Source organism: Bufo gargarizans, chromosome 2 (assembly GCF_014858855.1).
Source record: "Bufo gargarizans isolate SCDJY-AF-19 chromosome 2, ASM1485885v1, whole genome shotgun sequence".
Taxonomy (NCBI): Eukaryota; Metazoa; Chordata; class Amphibia; order Anura; family Bufonidae; genus Bufo; species Bufo gargarizans.
In genome coordinates this window covers 566357958-566370983 of record NC_058081.1, presented here as the reverse complement: position 1 = coordinate 566370983, position 13026 = coordinate 566357958, and positions in this window count along the sequence as shown.

Sequence of the window (13026 nt, the reverse complement as noted above, 5' to 3'; positions counted from 1 at the left end):
ATTTATCTCACAAGATAGTAGATCACTTAATGAATGAGAATTTTTGTGGATTTTTCATGATTTAAAAAAAATGTATTTTGCTCTTTGTTCTGTTGTTTGCCAATGTAATGGTTTTGATTAAGTATTTGTAACTTAACAGACAAATGCATTGGACAGAGGGAGCTCTGAGCACCTCTGCCGTACCTCCAGTGAGAAGAGCGACTTGAATCAGGTTGAAATTTTATGTTTATACAACTAAAAGAAAGTTAACAATAATTTGTTGGCTTACATTAAAGGGGTATTCCGGGATCCAGAAGGTCTCGCAAAGCCACCATAATTGCACACAACACACCCAGAGTAGACAGTCTCGAAATCACATGGAATGGCCTCCAGGGAACCCAGTCATGCAATGCTTTTCTTCTGAAGATACAACTTCTGCCAATGTCAAGACTAGTGTTGAGTGAATCGAAGTTTCCGAAGTGAGTGGACTTCGATCTGAATTACAGGGAAAATTCGATTTGCCGCAAAGCCGAATTTCCTGGTGCTTCATTGTAACAAAATAATTTCCCCTGAAATGGGGTTAAAAAAAGATCATACGCACCTCATCTGTTTGAGTGAGAAGAGCCTGCCGCCATCTTGATTGAAGATCCTGCAAGAAATCTTGCACACGGTGACGTATCATCATTACTCCGGCCGACGTGATGACATCATCACGTGCCGCGCAAGATTTCGAGGTGGATCTTCAACCAAGATGGCGACTGCAGGCTTTTCGCTCTCAAACGGATGAGGTGAGTATGATTATATTTATTTACTAGCAGAAGGACCCGACTTCGCACAGGTATATTTCATCTATTTCATTTAGTGTTTCTGTGTGTTGTTAAGAGATATTGACATTATCCCCCCATATCGCCCCCTTAACAGTGATGTCTACAGCACCTTGCCCCCTTGACAGTGACCTCTACAGCACCTTCCCCCCTTAACAGTGACCTCTACAGCACCTTCCCCCCTTAACAGTGACGTCTACAGCACCTTGCCCCCTTAACAGTGACGTCTACAGCACCTTCCCCCCTTAACAGTGACCTCTACAGCACCTTCCCCCCTTAACAGTGACGTCTACAGCACCTTGCCCCCTTAACAGTGACGTCTACAGCACCTTCCCCCCTTAACAGTGACCTCTACAGCACCTTCCCCCCTTAACAGTGACGTCTACAGCACCTTCCCCCCTTAACAGTGACGTCTACAGCACCTTCCCCCCTTAACAGTGACGTCTACAGCACCTTGCCCCTTTATGTGAGTTACATCAGCCTCTACAACAACGTTGGCTAAGCGTTGCAATCAAAGTCATATTAACTGACATAAGCTGTCTTATACTAAGAATGTCCTTCATCGGGTTCATATAGCAACCAATCAGAGCTCATATTAATGACCTGTAGCAAAATAGAAGCTGAGCTGTGATTGGTTGCTATATGAGCCTGATGAATATCCAGGATAACTGCCACAACAGCCAACAGACAATGGCTCCTGGAGTTTTGGAGGTTAGTTGTAAATTTCCACTCAAAACATAGTCTATGACGTTCCCTGAGTCACAGGAGGCGGCTGTTCAAAATGTTGTGATTGTAAATGCGACGGTGCGGATTCCTTTAGCGGGCATACATACCCATACATACATACACTCAGCTTTATATATTAGATTTTTTATTATAGACCTCCATATTAATACAAAGTGTCCTCTACTATATGCACGATGGTTGCGTATAGACAAAGGGTCCAACTTCTATACATAGAATAAATCCTTAGAAAAAGGACCTCGGCTGAGTCCATACAAAACGTAACTTTTACTTATGATAGTTAAAATAGACGACCCCCATGGTGCTCGAATCAACGGTGAAAATATTAGAAGTAGAAAAGAAGAGAAAAATATAAAAGATGTTCATAGAACAATAGCCGGTAATATAAGGAATCGCCTTACCGATTCGTTGGAATGTAACACAGGTAAGTATCTACCTTACAACCGTCCTAAATATTCATGTGGCGGGGTCCGTATAGATGCTGTGATTCTGGGACAAAACACTACTTAGTCCTCACATAAATGCCCTAAACAATGGGTTGGGATAGGGGCTGTGTCCCTGCCTAGCATAAATACGGAGCAAACGCCCCAATAGGGACGACCCCGTCTGGAACCTTTTCTTTATAGGGTCCTAGTCCCTCAACATATCCCTCACTCTCATGGCCCAACATGACATGTTTCGTCCCTTCCAGGGAATCATCAGGGGATAAGTATACAGTTGGAGGGAGAACTGAAAAACTAATAAAAAAAATAGGACAAAAAACATAATAAACACTACTGTCCCAAACTTAACAAATTACTTCACATAACAGTTCAAACATAGAAAGACACTGACCGGTTTTTAAGATCAGAGACGATCAATTTAATAGACCCTTCCTGATGTAGCAAGCATACAAAGATGACAGTGGTCGATGCCTGCAGGGGGCTTGGGGAAGCGTCACCCAAAAGCCCGTGTCTCACCGAGGGGAGTATGAAGATATGCTCCCTCCATCCTTATTTAAAGGATTTTGGCGCACAAGTCGGGGGTTTGTATGCCTGCTACATCAGGAAGGGTCTATTAAATTGGACGTCTCTGATCTTCAAAACCGGTCAGTGTCTTTCTATGTTTGAACTGTTATGTGAAGTAATTTGTTAAGATTGGGACAGGAGTGTTTATTATGTTTTATGTTATATGTACTCAGCCGAGGTTCTTTTTCTAAGGATTTAACCTTAATATTAATGCCAGATGCTGCGATCAGCGATGGACACGGCACAATCATGGGTAGGCAGCACAATCGCCGTTTTCTGTCATTGCACCCACTTCTTACAAAGAAATGTGCTTTGTGATGAAGTAATTCCTCACAAAGCACATTTTTGGGTGGGAAAATAAGCAGCCGAATCAAATTTCCAAGAACTTTGCTCAACACAAGTCAAGACCTTTACCAGGTTTCCGGCCGGGGCTCTAAAGGGGACATCGCCAGCTGTGGGCAGAGCCGCAATTATTCCTCTCCCTGGCACTTGTGCAAATTCCTGAATTCACTTCATCTGTGCATGCGCCAGGGAGAGGAATAGTTCTGGACCCATCTACAACAGAGGTGATGTCCCATCCATAGCCCAGACCAGAACCTGGTAAAGGACGTGATGTCAACGGAGCTGGACTTTCAGAAGTGAAGCGCAACGTCTCTGGTTTCCCGAGAGGCCGATACTGTAAGTATATTACAATCTTTCCCCTACAGGTGTATTTTGAGTAATTACGGTGGCTGTACCCGGAATACCCCTTTAATACATATAGTAATATCAGACGAGAAATTTGTATTTAAAAACATCTCAATTGTATGCAGGGGTGCACCGCCAATGAGGAGAGGTGAGGCGATTGCCTCGGGCAGCACCTGGTAGGGACAAGTGGGGGGCAGCGGAAAGGCCTTGGGCAATCAGCACTTTCAGTGTGGAAACGTTCATCTCTGCATATTCAACTGTATCGCTATAGTAACCAGTATGTTTGTAGCACTATATGTAATGTTCTCCAGGTATGCCTTTAACAGTAAGGCTGGAGGGAAGGGGTTAGGTTAAGAATTTGGCATGGGGGGTGGGGGTGTCATTTCAGTTTTCTCCTCAGGCAGCAGAAAGGCTAGATGCACCCCTAGTTGTATGTAATAATATTCTGCAGTTTTTTTTTTAAATAAACCGGCTGCTGTTGATGGATCTTGTCAGTGTCAGACTGGGCTTCCTGAGGCCACCAGAGGAAAGTATTTTTGAGGCCCAACCACTAAATCATCAACAAAGTCCAATGGGTTTTGAATTACAAAAATAGAACCTTGTGCAGGTGATTGGCTTCAGAGGCAGCCAAATGTTTTTTTTTTCTCCTGGATTTTTGGGCCCCATTATGATATCAGAGATTGGGTGCCCACTGGAGGATCCCCTGGCACCCCTGGCGGGCCAGTCCGACACTAGATCTGGTTATTGTGTGTGATATCTCGATTTAGTCCTGAGTGCTAGAGGGTGTAATGTCCTAAATGAAGAAATGAAGGCATGCATATCTGGCGGGTTTCTGGCTGTATGTAGCAATGGTTTAGGTAATATATATATATACCTCCTAAATATCCTATTGCATCATAGCAGAGGGTTTGTTACAATTCTATTCACTGTAGACAATCTAAACTATCTGCTACCAGTTGTGAAAAGTAGTAAGTCAGTACAGTAATGTTTCTATTCACTGACAGCAATTGCAGACATTGAGATTGTTGAGCATTGGAAGTCCCTTGTGTAATGTGCACTCAGTCATATGACAAATACTCAGTCCAAACACTTAAACAACCTCACAACGCTTGCAACATCCTTTCCTCGTGCATCAGAAGGGAGTGTGTCCTCCCGAAACATAGCGTGGTGGAGGTAATAAGCCATGAGGGAAATCCGTTTACATACTGACTGAAGTAGTACATGTAAAAGGGACGGATGAAAATAAATATATTGATTTCAAAGGAGCGCGAAAAGTGTTGTGAATAGCTCGTTAACCCTTTTCAGACCTCCGACATACATGTACAGTGGAAGTCCAGTTATTAAAGATGGTGCCGGCTCGTGAGCACAGCAGGCATCATACCTGCCGGGTTTCTGCTGTTTTAAACAGCACCCGGCACTAATGTCTGTGATCGGCAGTAATGCTGATCGCAGACATTTAACCCCCCAGATATCATGGTCAAATGTGAGCCCGGAATCTGAGAGCACTCGAGCTGGGAGCTGCGCACTTTCTGGCCAGGGCCACCTTCTCCTGACTGAGATCAGGGAAGGCGTTCCATACTAGTAATAGGCTGCAGCCTGTACACAGCTTCCAGGCCAATTACTAGTATATTCCGATGCTGGCCTACAGGTGGCAGCACTGCATTGGACTATACTGAATCATTTATTCTGTAATGGATGGATACCCATATAATAGCAGCAAACAAATGATTGCTTGTTATAGTCACCTATTCTATCTGTAGAATAAAAAAAAGAAACATCTTGGCCTTCGCCACATCTGAAAATGTCTGCACTGTTAAAATATCAAAATATTAGTCCCGTATGGCAAATGGTGTGAAAAAAATGAAAAAAATCAAAATGGCCGATTCAACATTTTTCCATCAGTTCATTTCCCAAAAAGAATTAAATAAAAAGTGATAAAAAAGTAAAAAAACACACCAAAATGGTATCAATAAAAAGTTATGGGAGTCAGAATATAGCAACAAAAAGACAAAAAATATGTATTTGTTCAGTATTAAAACATAAAAAAAACTATATAAATGTTTTGTCTCAGTAATTATACTGACCCGGAGAATGAAGTTAACAACTCAGTTCTTTTGCATAGGGAAAAACCTGTAAAACTGTAGCAGAATTGCAGTTATTTTTCTAGCTTGCACTACATTGTATGCGATATTAAATGGTGTCATTAAAAAGTACAATTGTCTCACAAAAAAACAAGCCCATCCAATGTGAACGGAATTATTTTTTTTTAAGTTATGGCTCCGGCAAGGCAGGGAGTAAAAAACAGAAATGTAAAAACAGAAAAATTGCAGGGTCCTGAAAGGGTTAATCAGAAGAAACCATTTGGATTTAACCCACTTTTTTTTACTGATGTGAGCATTGGAAGTCATAATACATCAGAAAATCGCCAATTAATATTTGCATCGGTCTGACTCCATCCACTCAGACCAATAAACCCTAAAGGTCTTAAATAGTGTTGATCGCAAATATTCTAATCGCTAAATTTTATCCCGAATATCGCCACTTCGAGAATTTGCAAAGATGTAGAATATAGTGCTATATATTCGTAATCGTGAATATTCTAGATTTTTTTTTCATCAGTAACCTCCCTTCTTGCTTGTGGGCCAATGAGAAGGCTGCAATGTATTTGTCTGAGCTTAGCAACACCCCTAGCAACCAATAGGAAAGTTGCCCCTCCCCTTACTATATAAGAACCTCCCCAGCAGTCGTTTACTGCAGTTTTTTGCAGTTCTGAGAGAGAGAGAGAGAGAGAGAGAGAGCAGTGACATTGCTGTGCTCTGTGCTTTCCTGTGTCTTTACATTAGATAGTTAGTTAGCTCATATATATATAATACAGATAGTTAGTGGGGGATAGTTAGTGTAGGTTATATCCTGATACTGTAGCTGATAGGTTCTGCTGTCCATACATACATGCTACAGTGAAGTTGCATGTATTGCGCAAAAATATGCGCATCATTATTTGCCGATTTGCGTAAATATATTGGAGCCCTCTATCTGCATATAAAGCTATTGTAATGTTCTGCCGTGCCAACCATTTTCTCCAGTCTCAGGAAACTTATACCAGCTTGAAAAATGTAGCAAAAGTGAGCCACGCCTGTACTGCGCGAACAATACGCGCATATTACATTGCCGATTTTTGCAATCAAGAAAATAATGACTGGAGATCACGAATTTTAGAATTTGCTAATTTATTGCAAATATTAGGCCAAAAAGTTGCTAAATATTGCGGAAACGAATATTGCCTATGCTGCTCATCACTAGTCTCAAAGCGCGAATTAGAAGAAAATCATAGGAATATTGGATCAGTCCAAGGCAAGTGGTTGATGGGTTTTTACATAACTGCAGCACATAGGGAAACACTGAAAGCATAACTAAGGGCAGTGCCATCAAACCTCCACGTGCACCCTAGGAGTTCACAGGCAGAATCTTAATTTTTCTTAAGATTTCAAAACAAATCACTTGCGCTATTACTTCCTTCCCCATTTTGAAGAATGGGAACTGTGACATATCCAAAAATAACGAGCTGACCCCATGATGGTTCTAACTTCATCATGCACTTCAGTTCTCAATAACTACTACTATAAGGCTACTTTCACACTAGCGTTTCTATTTTCCGGTATTGAGATCCGTCATAGGGTCTCTTTACCGGGGAAAAAAAAAAGCTTTCAAAATGCATTCCATTCCGTTTGCTTGCGTTCCGATACCGTAGAGAAAACCGCAGAAAGCTGCGATTTGTTTTCCGTCATGGGATGCGGAGCAAGAAGATTTTCTCTGACACTATCTGCCACAATAGAAAACGGATCCGTCCCCCACTGACTTTCAATGGAGTTCATGAAGGATCCGTCTTGGCAATGTTAAAGATAATACAACCGGATCCGTTCATAACGGATGCAGATGGTTGTATTATCAGTAACGGAAGCGTTTTTGCAGAACCCTAGTGTGAAAGTAGCCTAAACTTCTTTCGGACATGAGATCCAGTAAATATATTGTCTCATTTGACACCCCCCACCACCACCACCACCATTGACTTATTGTCTTTCAGATAAAAAAAATACGTATTTTTGGGATAAATATTCTTTTACTTGGTCGTAATTGGCTGTGACCTTTGGACAATGATATGACCATACGTGAATGTGCGTTTTTACACTGTCTGTGATGTTTGTTTCTCAAAAATAAAAATATTTTTGTGATCAGTTATGCCTTATGGAAAGTAAAGTCTATATAAGCTTCTACCTTAAGGGGTTGTATCATCTAGGACATTGGGGGGGTATCGCCAGAGGTGGGACCCGCACCTATCTTTACAGGAGGGTGCATCACACATTCATTTACGTCATTTTTATGGGACTGCCGAAAATAGAAGAGCGGTGCGCTAAACTATTTCCGTAAGCCCCATAGAAGTGAATAGAACGGTGGCCGTGCTTGCGCAGTTCCTTTACCATTTATTTTAATGGAACTATTTTCAGCACTCCCAAAAAAAGGAACAGAAGGCGGCTGCGCATGCACAATGCGCCCTTCTGCACTTTGGGGGCTCCATTCTAAGGATAGGTGCATGTCGCTGAGGTGGGACCCAAACCTATCAGACATTGGGGCATATCCTAGCGCGGTTTCTTCAATCAAGATGGCTGTGACTGCCTCTCTGCAAGCAAATGGAGAAGGTGAGTATGGTATTTTTTGTTGTTGTTTTATGTAACCCTGATTAACCCTGAAAGGCCTTAATTTTAATATTGAATGCCGCGATCAGCAATGAACGAGGCATCACAGGTGTTCAATGACGGGTGGCGGTGCAATTGCCGTCATTGTGCCCACTACATACAATGGAATGCGATTTGTGATGAAGTAATTTTTAACTAATCAAATTTCTTTGTGAAATTCGGCAAAGCAGCCGAATCAAATTTTTTATAACTTCGCTCATGATTACTTTCAATCGTTTAAGGAACATTGAATTCTGTAGAATGTGAAAACATTTTATAGGAGAATGTAGGGGCAGCCTTTCCTGACCTTAAGCTCAAGAGACACTGGGTGATGTAACAATACAATGACCCAATACACAAAATTAGAATGCCCAAATCAGAGTCCAAACCTTAACTCCATGGACATGCTCTGACATGACCTGCAGTGTCCTGACCTTAACACTATGGACATGCTCTGACATGACCTGCAGTGTCCTGACCTTAACACTATGGACATGCTCTAACATGACCTGCAGTGTCCTGACCTTAACACTATGGACATGCTCTGACATGACCTGCAGTGTCCTGACCTTAACACTATGGACATGCTCTGACATGACCTGCACTGTTCTGACTAGAGATGAGCTAATCTTTAAAAAATTAGATTTTGATGGTTCGCCGAATTTCCCAAATAGATTCAACCCGAATTTATTTGTGACGAATCGCGTTAAAGAACAGCTATTTCCTGTCTGCAGAGAGCCTGTATAGTGGTCTAGAATGCGCTGCCTTGCAGAAACACACATAGGGAGTCTGTTGTGCTAGTGAAACAGTACTGTGAGTCAGTATGACATGCAGATGACAGTGGTCACTCTTAGAATCAATTCACACTTCACTCATTTGGTCAGTTACGGGGCCAAAACTGACCAAATAAGTGAAGTCTGAAAAGTGTGAACTCAGCCTTACAGGTTTATGTTAGCGTCAGGTATAAAGAACCGTGCAGTGGCCCAAGATCCTACTATAGCGTGAAATAGCGCACTCCTTTTACACCGTCTTCAACTGATTTCACATAGATTTCTACAGAACCTCTTCTGTTACACGCTGATACAAGTAGTGTCCTCATGACCGAGTGGAGAGGATGTCAGCAGTAAGTTTGTGTTGATGTCACTGTTTATTTTCCCTTCTTCTTATCCGTCATAAGAACAACCCCCAAAAGTCTTATGAGGAATCGCAAGAGTCAACACAGTGGACCAGTGACAGAGTGGTGAGGTGGCAACAGCATAAGGAGTCAAAACAGTGGCCCAGTGACACAGTCGTCAAGTGGCAACGACATGAGGAGTCAACATAGTGGCCCAGTTACAGAGTGGAGAGGTGGCAACCGTATGAGCAGTCAACACAGTGGCCTAATTACATTATGGGGAGGGTGGCAACAGCATGTGGAGTCAACACAGTGGCCCTGTGACAGAGTGGTGAGGGTTACAACAGCATGGGGAGTCAACACAATGGCCCAGTTACAGAATGGTGAGGGTGGCACCCGCATGAGCAGTCAACACAGTGGCCCAATTACATTATGGGGAGGGTGGCAACCGCATTAGAAATCAACACAGTGGCCCAATTACATTATGGGGAGAGTGGCAACCGCATGAGGAGTCAACACAGTGGCCCAGTCACAGAGTGGGCCATGCTGACGGTCTCTAGCTGCTTGCCGAAAAATTCCCACAGGGCTGAGTATGGCATTTTCCCCCTACCACTCCGTGCTGATTGCCTGCTACCACTGCCTCTATGAACTCATGCACTGCTACTTTTTTCCAGACAGGTAAGCTCCTGCGTAGCATACGGTCTACCCCAGGCACGTTTGACTACAGATCTTACAATGCTGCCAACCTGCTGGCTCAGCCGCTGTCTCACGCGTAAGCTGGCACCCTCTTCTCCTGATGATGTTAAAGCCCCCCTTCACTCGGCTCCCACGTGCGATCCGCAACATTATCATCCACTACTGTATGCACGATACTGATGTCACCGTCATCAGTCTCAGGGAGACACGCCTGACCGTTCGCAACACCAGCTCTCACATGACTCTCATCATCACTACTTGCCCGCCTACCGGAGGAAGCAACAGATGTCTCCTCCTCACCTGTCTGTCGGATATACTGTACTGTAACATTAACTGCAAGGGTAAAAGCGCAATACTATCAGGCCGCAATTTCATACCAACTCCGCAACTACTGATTGGCGCATCAAATTAAGTGTAAAATAATTTGAACACCCTAAAATGTGCAGTATCAAATGAGGGTTGTGTCAAAAACACAGAACAGGTGCAGATCTTTCCATTACACCTTATGTTTGAGTGGGCTTCACTACTAGTTTTGGCTCACAAAAAGTGATAGCAATTAGTGTTGATCGAGCACCAAAGTGCTCGTGTGCTCGGGTGCTCTGGCCGAGCACCGAGCACAATGGAAGTCAATGGGAGATGCCCAGGCACCCCCTGTTAGGAAGAGAAGAGGGTGTCTGGTTCACAAAAAAAGGTTAGAAATTGATGGAAACCCCATTAAAATGGTTTGGAAACAGCATTAAGAGGATAGCTAGATGCGTTTTGGACTCCTATTATCTATGACATACAACAGACAACCACACAAAGGATATATGCAAAAAGCCAGGTATGTGGAAGCCAACAATCTATCCATGAGACAGATAACAGTCAGCAATGGTAGTCTTGTGCACTATAGGACATTCCAAACCAGCTCTCATCTGACTGATGAGAGCTGTAAGGACAATCAGAAAACTTTTGTCTCCCTAATGATATTGATCTAGGTGTGCAGGTCCACCCTAGCCATCCAACAGACGTGAAGCAACTTTGAGGTTTACTGGCTCTCAGTCAGATGAGAGCATGAGCAGACCGCAAAAATGGATCTGTTTTGCCGGAACACTCAGGGCCAATGAGAAAAAATGTCAGATCCAGCATTCCGGCAAGTGTTCCGGAATTTTGGATGGAGATAAAACTGCAGCATGCTGCGGTATTATCTCCGTCCTGAAAAGGCAAAAAGACTGAACTGAAGACATCCTGATGCATCCTGAACGGATTGCTCTCCATTCAGAATGCATTAGGATAAAACTGATCAGCTCTTTTCCGGTATTGAACCCCTAGGACGGAACTCAATGCCGGAACAGAATAACGCTACTGTGAAAGTACCCATAGACAAGCTTCACAATGCAGACCGTTGACATGCAGAGGTCAAGCTTCCGGGAGGATACCTTGAGCTGTGAAAATGATTGCTCTTTTGTGCCAATGACCTAATTCTGGGGTTAACACCACATTGGTAGGTGTTTTTATATCCTTGCGATAAATGATGTTCCCGTTCACTGACTGTAAACAGAGATCTTGACAGACAAATGTATCAAACTCTGCCGCCATCTTTCTAGGCGCCATGTCTCCTGTCCCCTGACCAGCCAGATTTACCAGTATCTGTTCCAGGACATGAAACAGTGGAATGACATAGTTCATCCTGTAGTCCTGGTAGTATACAGTATACTGTCCTCTGTAGTATACAGTATACTGTCCTCTGTAGTATATATACCGTATACTGTCCTCTGTAGTATATATACAGTATACAGTCCTCTGTAGTATATATACAGTATACTGTCCTCTGTAGTATATATACAGTATACTGTCCTCTGTAGTATACAGTATACTGTCTTCTGTAGTATATATACAGTATACTGTCCTCTGTAGTATATACACAGTATACTGTCCTCTGTAGTATATATACAGTATACTGTCCTCTGTAGTATATACACAGTATACTGTCCTCTGTAGTATATATACAGTATACTGTCCTCTGTAGTATATACACAGTATACTGTCCTCTGTAGTATATATACAGTATACTGTCACCTGTAGTATATATACAGTATACTGTCCTCTGAAGTATATATACAGTATACTATCACCTGTAGTATATATACAGTATACTGTCCTCTGTAGTATATATGCAGTATACTGTCCTCTGTATTATATACACAGTATAATGTCCTCTGTAGTATATATACAGTATACTGTCACCTGTAGTATATATACAGTATACTGTCCTCTGTAGTATATATACAGTATACTGTCCTCTGTAGTATATACACAGTATACTGTCCGCTGTAGTATATATACAGTATACTGTCATCTGTAGTAAATATCCATTATACTGTCCTCTGAAGTATATATACAGTATACTATCACCTGTAGTATATATACAGTATACTGTCCTCTGTAGTATATATACAGTATACTGTCCTCTGTAGTATATACACAGTATACTGTCCTCTGTAGTATATACACAGTATACTGTCCTCTGTAGTATATATACAGTATACTGTCATCTGTAGTATATATACAGTATACTGTCCTCTGTAGTATATACACAGTATACTGTCACCTGTAGTATATATACAGTATACTGTCCTCTGTAGTATATATACAGTATACTGTCCTCTGTAGTATATACACAGTATACTGTCCTCTGTAGTATATACTGTATACTGTCCTCTGTAGTATATATACAGTATACTGTCCTCTGTAGTATATACACAGTATACTGTCCTCTGTAGTATATACACAGTATACTGTCCTCTGTAGTATATATATACAGTATACTGTCCTCTGTAGTATATACACAGTATACTGTCCTCTGTAGTATATATACAGTATACTGTCCTCTGTAGAATATACACAGTATACTGTCCTCTGTAGTATATATACAGTATACTGTCACCTGTAGTATATACACAGTATACTGTCCTCTGTAGTATATATAAGGTATACTGTCCTCTGTAGAATATGCACAGTATACTGTCCTCTGTAGTATATATACAGTATACTGTCACCTGTAGTATATACACAGTATACTGTCCTCTGTAGTATATATATACAGTATACTGTCCTCTGTAGTATATATACAGTATACTGTCCTCTGTAGAATATACACAGTATACTGTCCTCTGTAGTATATATATACAGTATACTGTCCTCTGTAGTATATACACAGTATACTGTCCTCTGTAGTATATACACAGTATACTGTCCTCTGTAGT